This window comes from Lissotriton helveticus, chromosome 6 (genome assembly GCF_964261635.1).
Source record: "Lissotriton helveticus chromosome 6, aLisHel1.1, whole genome shotgun sequence".
Lineage (NCBI taxonomy): Eukaryota > Metazoa > Chordata > Amphibia > Caudata > Salamandridae > Lissotriton > Lissotriton helveticus.
Genome location: NC_136067.1, coordinates 2038133553 through 2038158507, shown reverse-complemented (window position 1 = coordinate 2038158507; position 24955 = coordinate 2038133553). Strand labels below are relative to the sequence as shown.

Sequence of the window (24955 nt, the reverse complement as noted above, 5' to 3'; positions counted from 1 at the left end):
GGAACCATGCCGTGTGTCTAGCCCTGGCCTTTGGCGGAGAGGAATCATGCCCTGTGTCTCCCCCTGGCCTCTGGCGGAGTTGTAGCCTGTCCTGTGTCTCTCCCTGGCCTCTGGCGGAGTTGTAGCCTGTCCTCTGTCTCTCCCTGGCCTCTGGCGGAGTTGTAGCCTGTCCTGTGTCTCTCCCTGGCCTCTGGCGGAGTGGTAGCATGCCCTGTGTCTCTCCCTGGCCTCTGGCGGAGTTGTAGCCTGTCCTCTGTCTCTCCCTGGCCTCTGGCGGAGTGGTAGCATGCCCTGTGTCTCTCCCTGGCCTCTGGCGGAGTGGTAGCATGCCCTGTGTCTCTCCCTGGCCTCTGGCGGAGTTGTAGCATGCCCCGTGTCTCTCCCTGGCCTCTGGCGGAGTAGTAGCCTGTCCTCTGTCTCTCCCAGGCCTCTGGTGGGGTTGTAGCATGCCCTGTGTTTCTCCCTGGCCTCTGGCGGAGTTGTAGCATGCCCTGTGTCTCTCCCTGGCTCTGGCGGAGTTGTACCATGCCCCGTGTCTCTCCCTGGCTCTGGCGGAGTGGAACCATGCCGTGTGTCTAGCCCTGGCCTTTGGCGGAGAGGAATCATGCCCTGTGTCTCCCCCTGGCCTCTGGCGGAGTTGTAGCCTGTCCTGTGTCTCTCCCTGGCCTCTGGCGGAGTTGTAGCCTGTCCTCTGTCTCTCCCTGGCCTCTGGCGGAGTTGTAGCCTGTCCTGTGTCTCTCCCTGGCCTCTGGCGGAGTGGTAGCATGCCCTGTGTCTCTCCCTGGCCTCTGGCGGAGTAGTAGCATGCCCTGTGTCTCTCCCTGGCCTCTGGCGGAGTTGTAGCCTGTACTCTGTCTCTCCCTGGCCTCTGGCGGAGTTGTAGCATGCCCTGTGTCTCTCCCTGGCCTCTGGCGGAGTTGTAGCCTGTCCTCTGTCTCTCCCTGGCCTCTGGCGGAGTGGTAGCATGCCCTGTGTCTCTCCCTGGCCTCTGGCGGAGTTGTAGCCTGTCCTCTGTCTCTCCCTGGCCTCTGGCGGAGTGGTAGCATGCCCTGTGTCTCTCCCTGGCCTCTGGCGGAGTTGTAGCCTGTCCTCTGTCTCTCCCTGGCCTCTGGCGGAGTTGTACCCTGTCCTGTGTCTCTCCCTGGCCTCTGGCGGAGTGGTAGCATGCCCTGTGTCTCTCCCTGGCCTCTGGCGGAGTGGTAGCATGCCCTGTGTCTCTCCCTGGCCTCTGGCGGAGTTGTAGCCTGTCCTCTGTCTCTCCCTGGCCTCTGGCGGAGTGGTAGCATGCCCTGTGTCTCTCCCTGGCCACTGGCGGAGTGGTAGCATGCCCTGTGTCTCTCCCTGGTCTCTGGCGGAGTTGTAGCCTGCCCTCTGTCTCTCCCTGGCCTCTGGCGGAGTTGTAGCATGCCCTGTGTCTAGCCCTGGTCTTTGGTGGAGTGGTAGCCTGTCCTCTGTCTCTCCCTGGCCTCTGGCGGAGTTGTAGCATGCCCTGTGTCTAGCCCTGGCCTCTGGCGGAGTTGTAGCCTGTCCTCTGTCTCTCCCAGGCCTCTGGTGGGGTTGTACCATGCCCCGTGTCTCTCCCTGGCTCTGGCGGAGTGGAACCATGCCCTATGTCTAGCCCTGGACTCTGGTGGAGTGGAACCATGCCGTGTGTCTAGCCCTGGCCTTTGGCGGAGAGGAATCATGCCCTGTGTCTCCCCCTGGCCTCTGGCGGAGTTGTAGCATGCCCTGTGTCTCTCCCTGGCCTCTGGCGGAGTTGTAGCATGCCCTGTGTCTCTCCCTGGCCTCTGGCGGAGTTGTAGCCTGTCCTGTGTCTCTCCCTGGCCTCTGGCGGAGTTGTAGCCTGTCCTCTGTCTCTCCCTGGCCTCTGGCGGAGTTGTAGCCTGTCCTGTGTCTCTCCCTGGCCTCTGGCGGAGTGGTAGCATGCCCTGTGTCTCTCCCTGGCCTCTGGCGGAGTTGTAGCCTGTCCTCTGTCTCTCCCTGGCCTCTGGCGGAGTGGTAGCATGCCCTGTGTCTCTCCCTGGCCTCTGGCGGAGTGGTAGCATGCCCTGTGTCTCTCCCTGGCCTCTGGCGGAGTTGTAGCATGCCCCGTGTCTCTCCCTGGCCTCTGGCGGAGTAGTAGCCTGTCCTCTGTCTCTCCCAGGCCTCTGGTGGGGTTGTAGCATGCCCTGTGTTTCTCCCTGGCCTCTGGCGGAGTTGTAGCATGCCCTGTGTCTCTCCCTGGCTCTGGCGGAGTTGTACCATGCCCCGTGTCTCTCCCTGGCTCTGGCGGAGTGGAACCATGCCGTGTGTCTAGCCCTGGCCTTTGGCGGGGAGGAATCATGCCCTGTGTCTCCCCCTGGCCTCTGGCGGAGTTGTAGCCTGTCCTGTGTCTCTCCCTGGCCTCTGGCGGAGTTGTAGCCTGTCCTCTGTCTCTCCCTGGCCTCTGGCGGAGTTGTAGCCTGTCCTGTGTCTCTCCCTGGCCTCTGGCGGAGTGGTAGCATGCCCTGTGTCTCTCCCTGGCCTCTGGCGGAGTAGTAGCATGCCCTGTGTCTCTCCCTGGCCTCTGGCGGAGTTGTAGCCTGTACTCTGTCTCTCCCTGGCCTCTGGCGGAGTTGTAGCATGCCCTGTGTCTCTCCCTGGCCTCTGGCGGAGTTGTAGCCTGTCCTCTGTCTCTCCCTGGCCTCTGGCGGAGTGGTAGCATGCCCTGTGTCTCTCCCTGGCCACTGGCGGAGTTGTAGCCTGTCCTCTGTCTCTCCCTGGCCTCTTGCGGAGTGGTAGCATGCCCTGTGTCTCTCCCTGGCCTCTGGCGGAGTTGTAGCCTGTCCTGTGCTCTCCCTGGCCTCTGGCGGAGTTGTAGCCTGTCCTGTGTCTCTCCCTGGCCTCTGGCGGAGTGGTAGCATGCCCTGTGTCTCTCCCTGGCCTCTGGCGGAGTGGTAGCATGCCCTGTGTCTCTCCCTGGCCTCTGGCGGAGTTGTAGCCTGTCCTCTGTCTCTCCCTGGCCTCTGGCGGAGTGGTAGCATGCCCTGTGTCTCTCCCTGGCCACTGGCGGAGTGGTAGCATGCCCTGTGTCTCTCCCTGGCCTCTGGCGGAGTTGTAGCCTGTCCTCTGTCTCTCCCTGGCCTCTGGCGGAGTTGTAGCATGCCCTGTGTCTAGCCCTGGTCTTTGGTGGAGTGGTAGCCTGTCCTCTGTCTCTCCCTGGCCTCTGGCGGAGTTGTAGCATGCCCTGTGTCTAGCCCTGGCCTCTGGCGGAGTTGTAGCCTGTCCTCTGTCTCTCCCAGGCCTCTGGTGGGGTTGTACCATGCCCCGTGTCTCTCCCTGGCTCTGGCGGAGTGGAACCATGCCCTATGTCTAGCCCTGGACTCTGGTGGAGTGGAACCATGCCGTGTGTCTAGCCCTGGCCTTTGGCGGAGAGGAATCATGCCCTGTGTCTCCCCCTGGCCTCTGGCGGAGTTGTAGCATGCCCTGTGTCTCTCCCTGGCCTCTGGCGGAGTTGTAGCATGCCCTGTGTCTCTCCCTGGCCTCTGGCGGAGTTGTAGCCTGTCCTGTGTCTCTCCCTGGCCTCTGGCAGAGTTGTAGCATGCCCTGTGTCTCTCCCTGGCCTCTGGCGGAGTTGTAGCATGCCCTGTGTCTCTCCCTGGCCTCTGGCGGAGTTGTAGCATGCCCTGTGTCTCTCCCTGGCCTCTGGCGGAGTTGTAGCATGCCCTGTGTCTCTCCCTGGCCTCTGGCGGAGTTGTAGCCTGTCCTGTGTCTCTCCCTGGCCTCTGGCGGAGTTGTAGCATGCCCTGTGTCCCTCCCTGGCCTCTGGTGGAGTGGTAGCACGCCCTGTGTCTGGGACCGCACTCTAGGAGAGTATTATCATGACATGTGCCTAGCCCTAGTTCTAGGGGAGAGATAGCATGAAGTGCCGCTGTGTCTTCTAGGAGAGTGGTAGAATGCCCTTTGCCTCGCCTATCAGAGAGTGCTAACATATGCTGTACCTAGCCCAGCCCTCAAGGAGTGTGGGACCATTCCATGAGTCTAGCCCTGGCCTCTGGGAGAGTGGTAGCATGCCCTCTGTCTAGTCTTGGCTTCTGGAGGGTGGTGGCCTAAACTGTACCTAGCCCAGCCCTCAAGGAGTGTGGGGCCATTCCATGAGTCTAGCCCTGGCCTTCGGGAGAGTGTAATACATCCTGTGCCTAACTCGCCCCTCTCATGGAGAGGTATTGCCTAGCCCAGGCTTCAGGAGAGTGCTAACATGCCTTGTGCTGAGCCGTTTCAGAAAAGGGGGTGGTGATGGACAGAGCATCTGAATTAAACAGAACACTCATACCCAGTCAAAAGATCAGGGCTTGATCCATCACCGTTTTTTAGCTCACTGCACCATCCCAGTTCAGAACCTGGCTACATGCAAATTAGTCTGTCCCTGGCCCAGTGCATCATGGGAACAGGGCAGACCAAACTACCAAGCCAATTCTTTACTGGAAAGGAAACAAGCTTCCGGGGACCGGTTTCTGGCATTACAGCTGTCTTCGGCCCGGCTTGCTTGAATCCTGATGGTGCAGTGAGCAAGGGACTCATGTCTGAGCATACCCTGCCACTCCTATAGTGGCCAAAACGATTCAGAAAAGGGGGTGGTGATGGACAGAGCATCTGAATTAAACAGAACACTCATACCCAGTCAAAAGATCAGGGCTTGATCCATCACCGTTTTTTAGCTCACTGCACCATCCCAGTTCAGAACCTGGCTACATGCAAATTAGTCTGTCCCTGGCCCAGTGCATCATGGGAACAGGGCAGACCAAACTACCAAGCCAATTCTTTACTGGAAAGGAAACAAGCTTCCGGGACCGGTTTCTGGCATTACAGCCATCTTCGGCCCGGCTTGCTTGAATCCTGATGGTGCAGTGAGCAAGGGACTCATGTCTGAGCATACCCTGCCACTCCTATAGTGGCCAAAACGATTCAGAAAAGGGGGTGGTGATGGACAGAGCATCTGAATTAAACAGAACACTCATACCCAGTCAAAAGATCAGGGCTTGATCCATCACCGTTTTTTAGCTCACTGCACCATCCCAGTTCAGAACCTGGCTACATGCAAATTAGTCTGTCCCTGGCCCAGTGCATCATGGGAACAGGGCAGACCAAACTACCAAGCCAATTCTTTACTGGAAAGGAAACAAGCTTCCGGGGACCGGTTTCTGGCATTACAGCTGTCTTCGGCCCGGCTTGCTTGAATCCTGATGGTGCAGTGAGCAAGGGACTCATGTCTGAGCATACCCTGCCACTCCTATAGTGGCCAAAACGATTCAGAAAAGGGGGTGGTGATGGACAGAGCATCTGAATTAAACAGAACACTCATACCCAGTCAAAAGATCAGGGCTTGATCCATCACCGTTTTTTAGCTCACTGCACCATCCCAGTTCAGAACCTGGCTACATGCAAATTAGTCTGTCCCTGGCCCAGTGCATCATGGGAACAGGGCAGACCAAACTACCAAGCCAATTCTTTACTGGAAAGGAAACAAGCTTCCGGGACCGGTTTCTGGCATTACAGCCGTCTTCGGCCCGGCTTGCTTGAATCCTGATGGTGCAGTGAGCAAGGGACTCATGCCTGAGCATACCCTGCCACTCCTATAGTGGCCAAAACGATTCAGAAAAGGGGGTGGTGATGGACAGAGCATCTGAATTAAACAGAACACTCATACCCAGTCAAAAGATCAGGACTTGATCCATCACCGTTTTTTAGCTGACTGCACCATCCCAGTTCAGAACCTGGCTACGTGCAAATTAGTCTGTCCCTGGCCCAGTGCATCATGGTAACAGGGCAGACCAAACTACCAAGCCAATTCTTTACTGGAAAGGAAATAAGCTTCCGGGGACCAGTTTCTGGCATTACAGCCGTCTTCGGCCCGGCTTGCTTGAATCCTGATGGTGCAGTGAGCAAGGGACTCATGTTTGAGCATACCCTGCCACTCCTATAGTGGCCAAAACGATTCAGAAAAGGGGGTGGTGATGGACAGAGCATCGGAATTAAACAGAACACTCATACCCAGTCAAAAGATCAGTGCTTGATCCATCACCGTTTTTTAGCTCACTGCACCATCCCAGTTCAGAACCTGGCTACATGCAAATTAGTCTGTTCCTGGCCCAGTGCATCATGGGAACAGGGCAGACCAAACTACCAAGCCAATTCTTTACTGGAAAGGAAACAAGCTTCTGGGGACCGGTTTCTGGCATTACAGCCGTCTTCAGCCCGGCTTGCTTGAATCCTGATGGTGCAGTGAGCAAGGGACTCATGTCTGAGCATACCCTGCCACTCCTATAGTGGCCAAAACGATTCAGAAAAGGAGGTGGTGATGGACAGAGCATCTGAATTAAACAGAACACTCATACCCAGTCAAAAGATCAGGGCTTGATCCATAACCGTTTTTTAGCTCACTGCACCATCCCAGTTCAGAACCTGGCTACATGCAAATTAGTCTATCCCTGGCCCTGTGCATCATGGGAACAGGGCAGACCAAACTGCCAAGCCAATTCTTTACTGGAAAGGAAACAAGCTTCCGGGGACCGGTTTCTGGCATTACAGCCGTCTTCGGCCCGGCTTGCTTGAATCCTGATGGTGCAGTGAGCAAGGGACTCATGTCTGAGCATACCCTGCCACTCCTATAGTGGCCAAAACGATTCAGAAAAGGGGGTGGTGATGGACAGAGCATCTGAATTAAACAGAACACTCATACCCAGTCAAAAGATCAGGGCTTGATCCATCACCGTTTTTTAGCTCACTGCACCATCCCAGTACAGAACCTGGCTACATGCAAATTAGTCTGTCCCTGGCCCAGTGCAGGAGTGGCAGGGTATGCTCAGATGTGAGTCCCTTGCTCACTGCACCATCAGGATTCAAGCAAGCCGGGCCGAAGACGGCTGCAATGCCAGAAACCGGTCCCCGGAAGCTTGTTTCCTTTCCAGTAAAGAATTGGCTTGGTAGTTTGGTCTGCCCTGTTCCCATGATGCACTGGGCCAGGGACAGACTAATTTGCATGTAGCCAGATTCTGAACTGGGATGGTGTAGTGAGCTAAAAAACCGGTGATGGATCAAGCCCTGATCTTTTGACTGGGTATGAGTATTCTGTTTAATTCAGATGCTCTGTCCATCACCACCCCCTTTCTGAATCGTTTTGGCCACTATAGGAGTGGCAGGGTATGCTCAGATGTGAGTCCCTTGCTCACTGCACCATCAGGATTCAAGCAAGCCGGGCCGAAGACGGCTGCAATGCCAGAAACCGGTCCCCGGAAGCTTGTTTCCTTTCCAGTAAAGAATTGGCTTGGTAGTTTGGTCTGCCCTGTTCCCATGATGCACTGGGCCAGGGACAGACTAATTTGCATGTAGCCAGGTTCTGAACTGGGATGGTGTAGTGAGCTAAAAAACGGTGATGGATCAAGCCCTGATCTTTTGACTGGGTATGAGTATTCTGTTTAATTCAGATGCTCTGTCCATCACCACCCCCTTTCTGAATTGTGCTGAGCCGTGACCTGCAGAAGAGTGCTCACATATACTGTACTTAGCCCTGGCCTCTGAGAGAGTGGTGACATGCCCTGTGCCTAGCCCTGGACTCTGCGAGAGTGGTGGTGATATATTCACCTCTCGTAGAGTGGTAGCATGTAATGTGCCTAGCCCAGCCCTCAAGGAGAATGGTTACATATACTGTACTTAGCCCTGGCCTCTGAGAGAGTGGTGGATCATCATGTGCTGAGCCCTGGCCTTTGGAGTGGTAACATGTCCTCTGCCTATTCCGGGCCTTAAGAGAGTGGTGGATCATCATGTGCTTAGCCCTAGCCTCTAGTACAGTAGTATCATGCCCTGTGTCTAGCCTAGCCAGCCCTCAATAGAGAGTGGTGACATCCTGTGTCTAGCCTTTAGAGCAGTGGAGGCATGCCATGTGCCTGGCCCTGGCTTCTAGGAGAGTGGTAACATGTCCTGTGCCTAGCCCTAGTCTCTAGGAGAGTGGCAACATGTCATGTGCCTAGCCCTAGTCTCTAGGAGAGTGGCAACATGTCCTGTGCCTAGTCCTACTCTCAAGGAGAGTTTAAACATGTCCTGTGCCTAGCCCTAGTCTCTAGGAGAGTGGCAACATGTCCTGTGCCTAGCCCTAGCATCTCGGAGAGGGGTGGTGGCATATTCTGTATCTAGCCCTGGCATCTACGAGAGTAGTAACATTCCCGGCACTTAGTCCAGCCCCCAGGGAGAGTGCTAACACACCCTGTGTCGACCACAGGCCTCTAGGAGAGTGGTGCCATGCCCTGTGATTAGTCCAGCCCTCATGGAGAGTAGTAAAATGCCCCATGGCTAGCCCTGGGCTCTAGGGGAGTGGTAGCATGTCCTGTGTCTAGACTATCATTTAGGACATGGCTAACATGCCCTGTGCTTAGCTCTGGTATCTAGCAGAGAGGCAGCATGTCCTGTGCCTAGCCCTGGCCTCTGGGGACTGATAACAAGCGCTGTACCTAGCCCAGACCTCAAGGTGAGTGGGAACATCCCCTGTATCCAGGACTGGCTTCTGACATATCCTGTGGCTAACACTGACCTCTCAGAGAGTGGTAACATACCCTGGGGCTAACAATGACCTCTCAGAGAGTGGTAACATACCCTGATGCTAACACTGACCTCTCGGAGAGTGGTAACATATCCTGTGGCTAACACTGACCTCTCGGAGAGTGGTAACATATCCTGTGGCTAACACTGACCTCTCGGAGAGTGGTAACATATCCTGTGGCTAACACTGACCTCTCGGAGAGTGGTAACATACCCTGTGGCTAACACTGACCTCTCTGAGAGGGGTAACATATCCTGTGGCTAACACTGACCTCTCGGAGAGTGGTAACATACCCTGTGGCTAACACTGACCTCTCGGAGAGTGGTAACATACCCTAGGGCTAACACTGACCTCTCGGAGAGTGGTAACATATCCTGTGGCTAACACTGACCTCTCGGAGAGTGGTAACATACCCTGTGGCTAACACTGACCTCTCGGAGAGTGGTAACATATCCTGTGGCTAACACTGACCTCTCGGAGAGTGGTAACATATCCTGGGGCTAACACTGACCTCTCGGAGAGTGGTAACATACCCTAGGTCTAACACTGACCTCTCGGAGAGTGGTAACATACCCTGTGGCTAACACTGACCTCTCGGAGAGTGATAACATATCTTGACACTGTGTATCTTGGCACCAATTCTGACTTTTGAGACAGTGGATACTCAACTCCTGTCTAGAGAATGTGTATAAAAGCGAGACCCAAGCCACTCACTTTGTTCCAGTTCCAAGTGCTTAATTAACAAGAATACGGAAGATTCTACAGAATACTCAAAGGACTGCTGCATGACCAGGGCTGGTGACTATTAGCAGGTGAAGGGACATCAACTGAAGCCTGCACTGTCAGGAAGCTCTGCAGGATGAAGGGCTGCTGCATGACTAGGGCTGGTGCCAGACAGCAAGTGAGAGGACATCCCCTGAAGCCGGCACTTTCGGAGACCTCTGCCGGATGAAGGGCTGCTGCGTGACTAGGGCTGGTGCCAGACAGCAAGAGAAGGGAGGAGAAGCCCTACAGGCCCTAACACTGTGGGACATTCAAATGAAGCTGGCATTTCTTCTAGTAGAAGATCTTGAAGCTACCACCGAACACTGGCCTCTAAGAGACTGGTAGCATGGTGGTAACATACCTTGTGCCTAGCCCTGGCCTTCAGGAGACTATTTGCCATGTCTGAACTGGGTTGGCAGAGTGGGCTAAAGAACGGTGATGGATTAAACCCAGATCTTTCGACTGGGTGTGAGTGTTTGATTGATTCAGATGCTCCGTCCATCACCACCCCCTTTTGTACCGCTTTTGGCCGCCATAAGTGTGGCAGGGTATGCTCAGACGTGAGTCCCTTGCTCACTTTGCCACTGGATTCAAGCAAGCCGGGCTGAAGACGGCTGGAATGCCAGAAACCGGTCCTCGGAAGCTTGTTTCCGGTCCAGGGAAGACATGGCTTGGCAGTTCGGGCTGGACTGTTCCCATGAGGCACAGGGTTAGACGGATTTGCATATTGCCATGTCTGAACTGGGTTGGCAGAGTGGGCTAAAGAACGGTGATGGATTAAACCCAGATCTTTTGACTGGGTGTGTGTGTTTGATTGATTCAGATGCTCCGTCCATCCAACCCCTTTTGTACCGCTTTTGGCCGCCATAGGTGTGGCAGGGTATGCTCAGATGTGAGTCCCTTGCTCACTTTGCCACTGGAATCAAGCAAGCCGGGCTGAAGACGGCTGGAATGCCAGAAACCGGTCCTCGGAAGCTTTTTTCCGGTCCAGGGAAGACATGGCTTGGCAGTTCGGGCTGGACTGTTCCCATGAGGCACAGGGTCAGACTGATTTGCATATTGCCATGTCTGAACTGGGTTGGCAGAGTGGGCTAAAGAACGGTGATGGATTAAACCCAGATCTTTTGACTGGGTGTGAGTGTTTGATTGATTCAGATGCTCCGTCCATCACCACCCCCTTTTGTACCGCTTTTGGCCGCCATAAGTGTGGCAGGGTATACTCAGACGTGAGTCCCTTGCTCACTTTGCCACTGGATTCAAGCAAGCCGGGCTGTAGACGGCTGGAATGCCAGAAACCGGTCCTCGGAAGCTTGTTTCCGGTCCAGGGAAGACATGGCTTGGCAGTTCGGGCTGGACTGTTCCCATGAGGCACAGGGTCAGACTGATTTGCATATTGCCATGTCTGAACTGGGTTGCCAGAGTGGGCTAAAGAACGGTGATGGATTAAACCCAGATCTTTTGACTGGGTGTGAGTGTTTGATTGATTCAGATGCTCCGTCCATCACCACCCCCTTTTGTACCGCTTTTGGCCGACATAAGTGTGGCAGGGTATGCTCAGACGTGAGTCCCTTGCTCACTTTGCCACTGGATTCAAGCAAGCTGGGCTGAAGACGGCTGGAATGCCAGAAACCGGTCCTCGGAAGCTTGTTTCCGGTCCGGGAAGACATGGCTTGGCAGTTCGGGCTGGACTGTTCCCATGAGGCACAGGGTCAGACTGATTTGCATATTGCCATGTCTGAACTGGGTTGGCAGAGTGGGCTAAAGAACGGTGATGGATTAAACCCAGATCTTTTGACTGGGTGTGAGTGTTTGATTGATTCAGATGCTCCGTCCATCACCACCCCCTTTTGTACCGCTTTTGTCTGCCATAAGTGTGGCAGGGTATGCTCAGACGTGAGTCCCTTGCTCACTTTGCCACTGGATTCAAGCAAGCTGGGCTGAAGACGGCTGGAATGCCAGAAACCGGTCCTTGGAAGCTTGTTTCCGGTCCAGGGAAGACATGGCGTGGCAGTTCGGGCTGGACTGTTCCCATGAGGCACAGGGTCAGACTGATTTGCATATTGCCATGTCTGAACTGGGTTGGCAGAGTGGGCTAAAGAACGGTGATGGATTAAACCCAGATCTTTTGACTGGGTGTGTGTGTTTGATTGATTCAGATGATCCGTCCATCACCACCCCCTTTGTACCGCTTTTGGCCGTCATAAGTGTGGCAGGGTATGCTCAGACGTGAGTCCCTTGCTCACTTTGCCACTGGATTCAAGCAAGCTGGGCTGAAGACGGCTGGAATGGCAGAAACCGGTCCTCGGAAGCTTGTTTCCGGTCCAGGGAAGACATGGCTTGGCAGTTCGGGCTGGACTGTACCCATGAGGCACAGGGTCAGACTGATTTGCATATTGCCATGTCTGAACTGGGTTGGCAGAGTGGGCTAAAGAACGGTGATGGATTAAACCCAGATCTTTTGACTGGGTGTGAGTGTTTGATTGATTCAGATGCTCCGTCCATCACTACCACCCCCTTTTGTACCGCTTCAGGAGACTGGCAGCATGCCCTGTGCCTAGCTCTGGTATTTTACCTAGCCCCGGCCCTCTAGGAGTGTGGTACAGTGCTATGCCTAGTTGTGATACTTGGAGACTAGAACTATATCCTGTGCCTAGCCCTGGCCTTGGGTAGAGGTTTAACTTGTGAATGAATGGGTAATAATTGAGCTGGTCAGCTCCAACGTTCAAGCTAGCCTGGCTGATGACAGCTGATTAGCCAGAAACCGGTCCCAGGATGCTTGTTTCCGGTCCAGGGAAGACATGGCTTGGCAGTTGGGGCTGGGCTGTTCCCATTGGGCGCAGGGTCAGACTGATTTTCATATGGCCATGTCTGAACTGGGGTGGTGGAGTGAGCTAAAGAATGATGATGGATTCAACCTAGATTAGTTGACTGGGTATGAGTGCTTGCAATGTTCAACACTCCGTCCATCATCCCCTTTGGTACAGCTCCAAAGTGCAACATAACAGCTCCTAAGATCTTAGAGACCCCCCACTGACCGGCCCCCAACAAGGGACAGCAGCTGGTCCCCACACTGAACAGCAGCCAGTCTCATTGGGAATAGCCGCCGCTCTCACAATGGTGAAGGATGCTCCTGCCAATGCTTATCAGCCCATGCTGAGGAAGGCTAGTCTACATGAGTCAATCAATCAATCATCAAGGCTTGTATAGCGCAGCTTGTCACCCCGGGGGGTCTCCAGGCGCTGTTGGGGTTCCAGCGATCCTCGATCAGAGAGAGGTGGCGGTCGGAGAGCCAGGTCTTCAGCTGCTTCCTGAATTCCCTCAGAGAGGGGGACATCCGTAGGTGGAGGTCGTTCCAGGACTTGGCGGCGAAGAAGGAGCAGCCCCCGCTTCGGCTCCGGCAGATGCGTGTGACCTGGGGTAAGGTGAGGGAGGAGGAGCGGAGCTCTTTGATGGGACGGTGGAAAGGCAGGCGGTTGTTGGTGTATGTGGGTCCGGTTTCGTGGAGGGCTTTGTAGGCGTGAGTGAGGAGCTTGAAGAGGCATCTTTTCTGAACATAGCTCGAATGCACCCGCGAACGATGGAAGGTGAATCGTTGCAATCATACGGGTCTAGGTCTTGGGATCACAGGTGGGTGACACTATGGACCCCTCTATGTAGTCCTGATCTGATTAGGTTGACCACCCATCTGGAATTTACACGGACTGTCAGTAATTTCAGTCCTATATCTGTTGTCCACCATGTTCTCTCTCAGGGCTGCCTTTTGTCTGTAATTCTGGGACTTGTAATCAGTGAGCAGCTGCAAGAGCTGCCACCGCCTCTCCCAATATGTTAGAGTCTCCCAGCAGGTCTCGCCTAGTGAGACTCTCGAGCAGCCAAGCAGAGACACTGCTTCTACTGACAGTAAACAGGGGAGAAGCAGGCCCGGACTGGCCGTTGTGGGCACTGGGCAATCCCCCGGTCGGCCGCAAGGGTGGGGGCCGGTTTTGGGCTCTGGGGGCCGTTTTTGTTGCAGAGCCGTTTTTGCAGCATAGCTGCAAAATCGGCCCTGTAACAAAATCGGCTGAAAAGCGGACCTGGCAAAGCGCTCGCCCCCCTCCCGCCCGGGGGGCGGGGGGGCCGGCCGAGCACTTTGCCAGGGCCGGTTTTCGTTCCCAGTCCGGCCCTGGGGAGAAGGCTGTCTACAACTGCTGCCCGGCGAGAGCCCGGCAGCGAACAGCCCGGCGGGAGCCCTGCCGTGCACAGCCTGGTGACAGCCCTGCAGCACGCAGCCTGGCGACAGCCCTGCAGCACGCAGCCTGGCGACAGCCCTGCAGCGCACAGCCCGCCGGATGCCCTGCAGCAAGCAGCCCGGCGGGAGCCCTGCAGCACGCAGCCCGGCGGAAGCCCTGCAGCACGCAGCCTGGCGACAGCCCTGCAGCACGCAGCCCGGCGGAAGCCCTGCAGCACGCAGCCTGGCGACAGCCCTGCAGCGCACAGCCCGGCGAGAGCCCTGCAGCACGCAGCCCAGCGGAAGCCCTGCAGCATGCAGCCTGGTGACAGCCCTGCAGCACGCCGAAAGCCCTGCAGCACGCAGCCCGGTGAGAGCCCTGCAGTGCACAGCCCGCCGGAAGCCCTGCAGCACGCAGCCCGGCGGGGGCCCAGTAGCACGCAGCCCGGCGGAAGCCCTGCAGCACGCAGCCCGGCTAGAGCACTGCAGCCCTGCAGCACGCAGCCCGGCGATAGCCCTGCAGTGGACAGCCCGACGACAGCCCTGCAGCAGACAGCCCAGTGTATCTTCACCAACAAAGCATGACTATGTAAGTTATTATTTTAAAATTGTATTATAATTACACACAGTTTAAGATAGATACCGCAAAATGTTTTCGTGCTTAAGAAAACCTAGTGCTTTCAAAGTATATCTTTTTTAGTAGCATGCAATCAAACTGTTCCTGATGTAAACCTTTTTTTTATAAATGTCCATTGAAAGGAAGCACCACAGAACTCAGATGGTAACACCCTTACACTACCGCTGAGCCAGCCAGCTGAGCCAGAGTGGAGCAAGGGTCAGGAGCAGGAGCCAAGCTATGGAAAGGTTTGGCATATACATTTTACAACAAACATAAAAATACGATAGTTGCCTCAAAATTCAAAAAAGTGGATTTCTTTAACACATGCAAGCATTTCACCTCAGTACATCAGGTTATATCTTTTCAGTGAAAGGTTCTTATTAAAAGTGCTAGCTTTTAAACACGTACTTAGAAACATTCATGCCCCCACACTAACAACAATGCCATTAGTGAACTAAAAGGCAATTCAGTTGTCAAGTGGACCCTATATGTGGTGTAGACCCCCACCCCCCGCACTAGAAAGGCCAGATCGAGAGGCCGCTCCTTCTCCTTCTGCGCGGCCAGAGCCTGGAACGCCCCCCCGCCCCACCTCAGACAGACCACATCGCTCCCCATCTTCACAAGAAACCTCAAAACCTTGCTCTTCGACAGACCCCCTCCTTGATGGACCGGAACCTGCACCGCCATTCCCCCCCCCCCAGCGCCTTGAGACGCTTACGGGTGAGTGGTCGCACTTAACAAACCTGTGATTGATTGATTGAATATATTTGGAGATACAATTTAGTCTTTTAAATCAAACACGCGAGAGGTTGTCTAGTGCACGCCTTGAACGCACATACTTGAAGGAGCTCTCGTGATAAAGAAGAACACGGAGGATCTGGGAAATAAAATATTTTTAACTATATATCTGTGTCAATGAGTGTGTGGCCCAGAGGCCTCTCTTTTCTAATGTTCCACAGTTATGTGTATGCCCAGAACCTTGCCCTGGAATCCTGTGTGTATGTCAGTACATGTGCGAGTGTAGTGAGTGTGTTGCAGTAAGAGGGCCCGAGAACTGAAGCCCGTGGGATCTATTTTAGATGCCTCTGCCTTGGCATGGCATTGGATGTGGGGCAGCTTTCCCTGACAGTGTAAGTCTTCTGCCTGCATTCCTGTGGTTGGAAAATGGCCAGAGCCAGACATTGGCTTGAGGCGGATGGAGTGACAGCTACCTTTAGGAATTCCATGAGGACGTTTCTTGCAAGGGGCTGCAGGTCTGTCTTTCCTGAGTGATGCCACTTGATTGATTGAAGATTGTAAAAAAGCTGAAAGAGTGTGGCGGCGCAAGTATGATCCGGATGATAAATCTAAATATCGAGATGCGATTAGGCTTTATCATAAGCATATCTTTGACGGAAAAAAGTTTATTTGGAGCGTAGAATTGATGAGGCGGAAAATATAAGTAAAGAACTCTTTAGGATAGTAAAGGAGTTTACCTCCCCTTCCTTGAGCTCGCCCTCTCATTCTCACACCGAAGCTTGGATTAGCCAACTTGGGGATTTTTTCATAATTAAAATTTAGTCCATTCAGGATTCTTTCCCTGATGCTGGCCTCATTTCAACTGCTAGTGAATTGACCACCCTCCCCTCGACATTAGATGAGAAAGGTCCTGTTCTTTCGGTCTTTCCTCCTCTGCCCGCTACTACCTCTCTTGACCTTTTGTCCCGGCTTCAATCGGGCTCGCCACTTGATCCCTGTCCAGCGAAATGCCTGGGAAGAGTAGCGCCTGCAGGTAACATCCTGCTTAATCCGCTGCTCAATCTCTCCCTGACTATGGGAGAGGTACCTTTGGCTTGGAAACATGCTTTGATCCTGCCGCTGCTCAATAAGCCTACCTTGGATCCCCTTGTTCACGCTAACTATAGGCCGATCTCCCTCCTCTCTGCTCTGGCAAAGGTGATTGAGAAACATGTGCAGTTCTCTATCTCCAACTTTATTGAGAGCAATAACATCTTACATGATTCTCAATCGGGTTTCCGTGCTAATTTTAGCACGGAGACAGCCCTTCTCGAGAACACCGATGCCATCAGAGAGACTCTTGATTTTGGGGGTAAGGCTATTCTGGTTATGCTGGACTTGTCGGCGGCGTTCGACACCGTCCCTCACGACGGTCTCCTTTCTAGACTCTGGGAGATCGGTTTCCGCGGGACGGTGTGGAACTGGTTTAAGTCTTTTTTGACCGGCCGTCGACAAGTGGTCTGGGCACCTCCGTTCTCCGCTGAAATGCCGCCGCTAGAGGTGGGGGTCCCTCAGGGGTCTATCCTGAGCCCCACCCTTTTTAATATCTATATGGCCCCTCTGGCGGCGGTAGCGGAGTCCTTCGGTGCCCGGATCATATCTTACGCTGATGACACCCAGCTCCTTTTTACGTGTAAGAAGGGAGAGGCTTTTGATGGTAGTCTGATCAAAGAATGCCTGGGTGCGGTTTTTGACTGGTTTCGGCGGCACAGTCTGAAATGCAACTCCGATAAGTCGGAGTTGCTTTTTTTCGGATGTCCGCCTGATCCCAGCTGGAAGACATGGTGGCCCCAGGACATGTTTCCACCTGACGTTGCCTCCGCGAAAGCCAAAAACCTTGGTGTGTTGTGTGATGACGGCCTTTCTTTCAGACCCCAAATCATCGGGCTGTCTGGGAAATGCTTTGGCATTTTGAAAATGCTACGGAAGTTTCTTCCGCTGCTGTCTCTGCAACACAAAAAAATCATTGTTCAGTCTCTAATAGGCTCGCGACTGGATTATACGAATGCCCTCTATCTCGGGCTGCCTAAATATCTGCTGGCCCGTCTGCAAATTGTGCAGAACTCGGCGGCAAGAGCCATTTTTGGTCTTCCGCGTAGGGCAAAAGCCTCGGAATTGCTTAAGAGACTGCATTGGTTGCCTATTTCTAAAAGAATCACCTTCAAGGTTTTGACCCTTGCTTTTAAGGCCCTTCATTCGATTGGCCCTAAATATATTGGGAAGCGCATGGCCTTTTATGCGCCGAGGAGGACTCTACGGTCGGCCTTGTTGGCCAAAGCCGTTGTTCCCCCTGTCAGACTCGCCCAGATCGGAGGTCGCTCCTTCCGACACTTGGCCCCGCGATGCTGGAATGAGCTTTCTGTTTCCTTAAGGAAAGCCAACAGTCTCCTTTCCTTTAGAAAGGTGTTGAAGACCTGGCTCTTTTCCGTATGATTTTCTTTCGGCCTCTGCGAGTAGCTGTGTTGTGTTTTCTTCCTCAGTTCTCTTTGCCAAAGCGCCGGGACACCCCTTGGGGTAGCCGTGCGCTATAAAAGAGACATAACATAACATAACATAACATTGATGATAAGGTGAGGGGTGACGGATTCTGTTTCTGTTGTGCTAGGTGAGGAAGTGTCTATCGTAGGCCCACCTTTTAATCTATTTAAGTATCACTGCTTCAGAGAGGCTGCTGAGGGGCAGGGGCAGAGACCTCCTCCCTCATGATAGCTCTGCTGGGGATGCTCTGACCTGGAGACAGCCCGGGCCACTTGCTGTGAGAAGCATCACTCTACACAAAGGGTGAGTCTTGGGAGCAGTTTCAGAAGGACACTTGAAAGAAGAACCACCCAAAACCAGCTCGGACTTTTGAGACAGTGGACACACAACTCCTGCCTAGAAAATGTGTATAAAAGGGAGACACAAACCACCCACTTTGTTCCAGTTCCAAGAGCTTAATGAACAAGGAAACAGAGTGCTCTGAGTCTGCACAATCCTCAAATAATTCTGTGCGACTAGTGCTGGTGCCTAACAGCAAGTGAACAACCATTATCTGAAGCCTGCACTTTCAGCTGGAGGAGCAGAGGGGCAACCAGAGTGCAAAGAACTCCGCCCGCCTGCTGAGAGGGGGCAGGAGTCTGCCTGCCTGCTGAGGGGTGCAAAAACAACAGTTGATGGACAGAATGCAGAACAATGTCATACATTCACCCCAGAACAGAGATCTGGGCCTAAATCCATCGTGGCATATTTACAATAAGTGGCGCATCCCTGCATACCAGCAGGGATGCGCCACCTATTGTGCGTCATGCCTACGCCAACATGGTTGCGCTGCATTTACAATGCGGCGCACCATGGGGAAAAAACGGCACAGATGCGTCATGCATCTGTGCCGTAAAAGTGTCGCATTGCTGGAGTTGCGTCCCAAGCACGACGCAGCTCCAGCAATGCTCGGGGGTCCCTATTATTCCAATGCTGCATCAATCCTTACGCCTGCTTCAAGCAGGTGCAGGGTTTTGACGCAGCATGGGCACCAAAATGACTGAGTGAAATCTTGTAGATTTCACTCAGCCACTTTCAGGAGGCGTTCCTGCGCCGGAACGCCCTCCCCTGCACAGTAACGCCTCCTTCTGGCGCAGACCTTTACAACGTGACGCATCTCCCAGATGCGTCACGTTATAAATACCCCGAACCTTGCCGCATCTTTTGCACCGCCGCTGCGTCACCAAAGTGACGCAACAGCAGCGCAAAAGCGGCGCAAGGGGCTTGTAAATATGCCCCATTGTTTTTTTGCTCACCATGCTATTCCAGTTTGAACCCAGCCATATGCAAATCAGTCTTGACCCTGTGCCCCATGGAAACAGTTCAGCCCAAACTGCCAAGCCAGGTCCTTCCTGGACTGGAAACAAGCATCCTAGGACCGGTTTCAGTCTTTCAGCCATCATCAGCAAGGATAGCTTGATTCCATGGCATGGAGAGCACGGGACTCACGTCTGAGCATACCCGTCCCACTCGGGGTGACAAATGCAAAAACAACAGTTGATGGACAGAATGGAGAACAATGTCATACATTCACCCCAGTACAGAGATCTGGGCCTAAATCCATCGTTTTTTGCTCACCATGCCATTCCAGTTTGAACCCAGCCATATGCAAATCAGTCTTGACCCTGTGCCCCATGGAAACAGTTCAGCCCAAACTGCCAAGCCAGGTCCTTCCTGGACTGGAAACAAGCATCCTAGCACCGGTTTCAGGCTTTCAGCACTCATCAGCCAGGATAGCTTGATTCCATGGCGTGGAGAGCACGGGACTCACGTCTGAGCATACCCGTCCCACTCGGGGTGACAAATGTAAAAACAACAGTTGATGGACAGAATGCAGAACAATGTCATACATTCACCCCAGTACAGAGATCTGGGCCTAAATCCATCGTGTTTTTGCTCACCATGCCATTCCAGTTTGAACCCAGCCATATGCAAATCAGTCTTGACCCTGTGCCCCATGGGAACAGTCCAGTCGGAAGTGCCAAGCCAGGTCCTCCCTGGACTGGAAACAAGCATCCTAGGACCGGTTTCGGGCTTTCAGCCCTCATCAGCCAGGATAGCTTGATTCCAGTGGCATGGAGAGCACGGGACTCACATCTGAGCATACCCGTCCCACTCGGGGTGACAAATGCAAATACAATAGTTGATGGACAGAATGCAGAACAATGTTATACATTCACCCCAGTACAGAGATCTGGGCTTAAATCCATCGTTTTTTTCCTCACCATGCCATTCCAGTTTGAACCCAGCCATATGCAAATCAGTCTTGACCCTGTGCCCCATGGGAACAGTCCAGCCGGAACTGCCAAGCCAGGTCCTTCCTGGACTGGAAACGAGCATCCTAGGACCGGTTTCGGGCTTTCAGCCCTCATCAGCCAGGATAGCTTGATTCCAGTGGCATGGAGAGCACGGGACTCACGTCTGAGCATACCCGTCCCACTCGGGGTGAGAAATGCAAAAACAACAGTTGATGGACAGATGGGTATGCCCAGACGTGGGTCCCGTGCTCACTACGCCACTGGAGTCAAGCTATCCTGGCTGATGACGGCTGATAGCCAGGAACCGGTCCTAGGATACTTGATTCCGTTCCAGGGAAGACATGGCTTGGCAGTTCGGGCTGGACTGTTCCCACGAGGCACAGGGTCAAGACTGATTTGCATATGGCCATGTCTGAACTGGAGTGGCGTGGTGAGCAAAATAACGATGGATTAAACCCAGATCTGTGACTGAGGGTGAATGTTTTGTCATTGTGCAACATTCCGTCCGCAATCTTGTGTGTTTTGCTGTTCGCCCTATGTGGGAAGGGTATGCCCAGACGTGGGTCCCGTGCTCACTACGCCACTGGAGTCAAGCTATCCTGGCTGATGACGATTGATAGCCCGAAACCGGTCCTAAGGTACTTGATTCCGGTCCAGGGAAGACATGGCTTTGGCAGTTCGGGCTGGACTGTTCCCATGAGGCACAGGGTCAAGACTGATTTGCATATGGCCATGTCTGAACTGGAGTGGCGTGGTGAGCAAAATAACGATGGATTAAACCCAGATCTGTGACTGGGGGTGAATGTTTTGCCATTGTGCAACATTCCGTCCGCAATCTTGTGTGTTTTGCTGTTCGCCCTATGTGGGAAAGGTATGCCCAGACGTGGGTCCCGTGCTCACTACGCCACTGGAGTCAAGCTATCCTGGCTGATGACGGCTGATAGCCAGAAACCGGTCCTAGGATGCTTGATTACGGTCGAGGGAAGACATGGCTTGGAGTCTGCCTGCCTGCTGAGAGAAGGCAGGAGTCTGCCTGCCTGCTGAGAGAGGGCAGCAGTCTGTCTGCCTGCTGAGAGGAGTCAGGAGTTTGCCCACCTGCTGAGAGAGGGCAGGAATCTGCCTGCCTCCTGACAGGAGTCAGGAGTCTGCCTGCCTGCTGAGAAAGGGCAGAAGTCTGCCTGCCTGCTGAGGGGGGCAGGAGTCTGACCACCTGCTGAGAGAGGGCAGGAGTCTGCCTGCCTGCTGACAGGGTTCAGGCGTCTCCTTGCCTGCTGAGAGAGGGCAGGAGTCTGCCTACCTGCTGACAGGGTTCAGGAATCTGCCTGCCTGCTGAGAGGGGGCATGAGTCTGCGTGGCCCTGCTGAGAGGGGGCATGAGTCTGTCTGCCTGCTGAGAGAGGTCATGAGTCTGCCTGGCCCTGCTGCGAGGGGGCAGGAGTCTGTCTGCCTGCTGAGGGGGGCAGGAGTCTGACCACCTGCTGAGAGAGGGCAGGAGTCTGCCTGCCTGCTGACAGGGTTCAGGAATCTGCCTGCCTGCTGAGAGGGGGCATGAGTCTGCCTGGCCCTGCTGAGAGGGGGCATGAGTCTGTCTGCCTGCTGAGAGGGGGCATGAGTCTGCCTGTCTGCTGAGAAGGGGCATGCGTCTGCCTGGCTGCTGAGAGGGGGCAGGAGTCTGCCTGCCTGCTGAGAGGGGGCATGAGTCTGCCTGCCTGCTGAGAGGGGGCATGAGTGTGCCTGGCCCTGCTGAGAGAGGGCATGAGTCTGCCTGGCCCTGCTGAGAGGGGGCAGGAGTCTGTCAGCCTGCTGAGGGGGGCAGGAGTCTGACCACCTGCTGGGAGAGGGCAGGAGTCTGCCTGGTCCTGCTGAGAGGGGGCAGGAGTCTGTCTGCCTGCTGAGGGGGGCAGGAGTCTGACCACCTGCTGAGAGAGGGCAGGAGTCTGCCTGCCTGCTGACAGGGTTCAGGCGTCTCCTTGCCTGCTGAGAGAGGGCAGGAGTCTGCCTGCCTGCTGACAGGGTTCAGGCGTCTCCTTGCCTGCTGAGAGAGGGCAGGAATCTGCCTGCCTGCTGACAGGGTTCAGGAATCTGCCTGCCTGCTGAGAGGGGGCATGAGTCTGCCTGCCTGCGGAGAGGGGGCATGAGTCTGTCTGCCTGCTGAGAGGGGGCAGGAGTCTGCCTGGCTGCTGAGAGGGGGCAGGAGTCTGTCTGCCTGACCCTGCTGGGGGGGGGGGGGGGGGAGGGGCAGACTGTCCAGGGTGAAAAGCTGGGGGCATTGAAATGAAAGCTGGGATTTCTTCTAGTAGAAGATCTTGAAGATACCCCCTGAGAGGGGGGGGGGTCTATGTTGGTGGAGGCAGGAACTGTTAGCCCTGCAGGGAGGTGGGATGAAACGTCACTGGTTTAATCAGAAGCAATCAGTTAATTCAACCACAAATGCTCTATTGCCCTCAAATGTGCTCTAACCGCTTTCTTTCCATCTCACCCCCTGTCTGTTATTGGTGGCACTTCTAATGCCCACGAGCTGCCAGGTCCACGTCCGTCAAGAGGGCGCCTGGAGCCCTCGTGAATGTCAAAGGGGCACAATGGTGTGACAGCGGTCCCTTGTGCCGGCTGTCAAGTGTTGCTTCGGGTGCACGTGTCACCAGGGTTTTTTATCTTCATTTACGTCCAGTGACAAAGTATTGTTTGCTCAATAATGCTGTGTAATATATGCATATGTGATATATAAGCCAAAGAACATAACCCTACGTTCTTTCCTTGCGTTGGTCATCTGTTTACTTCATGTTATTGCATCGCTTCACCCGCTCAGCGGTGCCCGTGAGATTGACCCCGTGTCTGAATGTTGACCCTTTGTCCTGCATTTCAACAGTCCTTGCCCACAATGTGCCCCACGCCAGGTGCTCTCACCCTCCACTGATCCGCTGCGCCCCCCGCCCCCTGTGAACGGAGCCCGGCTGCCCAGGGACGCGGACAGACAGACACACACGGAAATAAAATAACAGCACACGACACAGACAGTGTATGCCAGGGGTACCAGTGTATGAGCGAGGCGATGGGGCGGGAGGCACTCCCGGGCTACCCCCAGCGGCTCCGTCGAGGGCCCCTTGACCTCGCCCAGCCCCGGACGCACAGACGTGGGTGGTCTGAGGGGGTCCCGGCTCACAAAGGAGGGAGGGAGGGTGGTTAACCAGGCGACCCCTCCCCCTCCCCGGCGGCTTTTTTTCTCGGAATGGGAAGCTGGCAGGTGCATCTGCTACCAAGCCAGGGGCACGGGTGGGCGAGGCAGAGCGCCTGGGCATGAAGGGTGCTCATACACTAAATATATATATGCCGTCCGCCCAACCAGCGCAGGCCCCCTGCGGATGCGGAAAACAATCAGTCTGGGGCGTGGCCTGCACAGATGACCCCCCCACCGACCTCCCAGCCGACGCACCTGACCCCCCCACACCCCAACATTCCCAAACATGGCACACATGTCTGCTGTGCCCCAGCTCGCCCCGATGGGTGCCCTCTGCTTCCAGCTCGCACCTCTGGCTCCGGCGGCCGCACAGGGCGCAGCAGGGCCGGGCCAGCGCCACACACGAGCCCTCCGGAGAACAATGAGGCGCTCCGATGGCGCTGGCTGGGAGGCGCTGGCGGGGAAGCCCCGCGGGCTCATGCACCCGCTGCGGAGACCTGCAGCTCCAGGATGACTCAGCCTTTCGAGATCCCTTTCCCATTGACTGGGAGCACACACTATCTGAACCCGGTGAGAAGCGCGGCCCTGGGCCTGGGATGCCAAAGCGCCCGCTGTGCCAATGCTCTGCCCACCGCCGCCCACAGGAGGGGGGCGGGTCCGCAGCTGGCGGAGTCTGGGTACAGCGGTGGGGCGTCCCTAGAGCGCCCCCACCCGGAGGGGCAGGATGGGACCACTGGAGAGAAAAGCAGCCCCCGGTGACCAGACACAAGTTGGGGAGGGGTGTGAAGGGGTGGTTTGGTGAATTTGGGTGGGCAAACGTAGGACATGTGGAAGGGTGGTTCGAGGACGAGCTATGAACACGGGGGGGGGGGCGGACAGCTAATGGATGGATACGCAGGTGCATGGAATGTCTGTAGGAATGTGTGCAGAGATGAATGAAGGCTGAGGATAGCGCCTATGGTAGCTGGGGAGCGGGCGGACTGCCGCACAGGTCTCTTGACAGATGCACCAACTGTTGCATAAACATCAGGATGGATGAAGGTATATATATATATATACATATGTATGCATGCATGTATAACTAGCTACATGCGAAGCCTGAGAGCTGTATTGACAGAGGATGGCTGCGCGGTGGGTGGATGGTGACAGACCTCAATGCTGGCGGCCGAGAGGATGAACAGGTGCATGGCTGGTGAGGTCGGCCTCAGTCCAAGACACATCGCGGGGTGCCTGGCACGCGCATGTTTTGGTGAACGAGCGCGCGTGCACAAAGATTGACACGGGAACGGTGATGGATCAAGCGGGTGGATGAACAGCTTGACCGACAGTCAAATAGGAATGCCCTGGGAGTGCCCTTTGGATGAATAGATAGATGATTGTCAGGGAGTGCAATAATGCACACAGAGGTGGATCATGGATAGTGATTGGAGGAGGGGTGGGTGGGTGATGGATGAATAGATGATTGGCAGGAGTGCAATAATGCACACAGAGGTGGATCATGGATGGTGATTGGGTGGGTGGGTGATGGATGAATAGATGATTGGCAGGAGTGCAATAATGCACACAGAGGTGGATCATGGATTGTGATTGGAGGAAGGGCAGGTGGGTGATGGATGAATAGATGCTGTGACTGAAGCATTGGGACGCTAGCCTCCTTGCACCCCCATCAGTGCCCTCCTCCCGGGAAGCCCCGGCCTCCTACCTGCTCCGGTGTCCGGGGCTCGGGCGCTGGCTGGGATGGGGCTGGCACCGGTGGATGCTGCAGCGAGCCGCGTCCGCCTCTCACTCAAGCCTGATTCCAGGCCGCCTTCCAGCCGTGCCCGGGCTCCCCGCCAGGCCCCGCCCCTCAGCCAATCGCCGAGCGCAGCGGACAATGGCCGCTCGCTGAGCGCAGGTACCACTTTAGGTAGAGCCCGAGAGGCGCGGAGTGATTGGTTGGCGCGCCCAGTAGTCTTTTCAAGTCACTCTTGGCTCGGTATGACGGAGCGGGGGACTACAATTCCCAGGATGCACAGGGGCGGGTGGGGCGGGGAAGAGAAAGGGGTCGCCCCTCGTCGAGCTCCACCATGGTTGCCATGGGGATCAGT

At 55.1% G+C, this 24955-nt stretch overlaps 1 protein-coding gene across 2 annotated transcripts in view; it reads right to left on the bottom strand.

Annotated features, from left to right (window-relative positions):
* DPYSL5 (dihydropyrimidinase like 5) overlaps positions 1 to 24633 on the bottom strand; it is a 322370-nt gene extending 297737 nt beyond the window's left edge. For both annotated transcript variants that reach the window (XM_078647171.1, XM_078647170.1), the window contains exon 1: positions 24571 to 24633. The gene's annotated coding sequence lies outside the window, so the exon portion shown is untranslated. The remainder of the gene's footprint in view (positions 1 to 24570) is intronic.
* Positions 24634 to 24955: the final 322 nt, after the last annotated feature.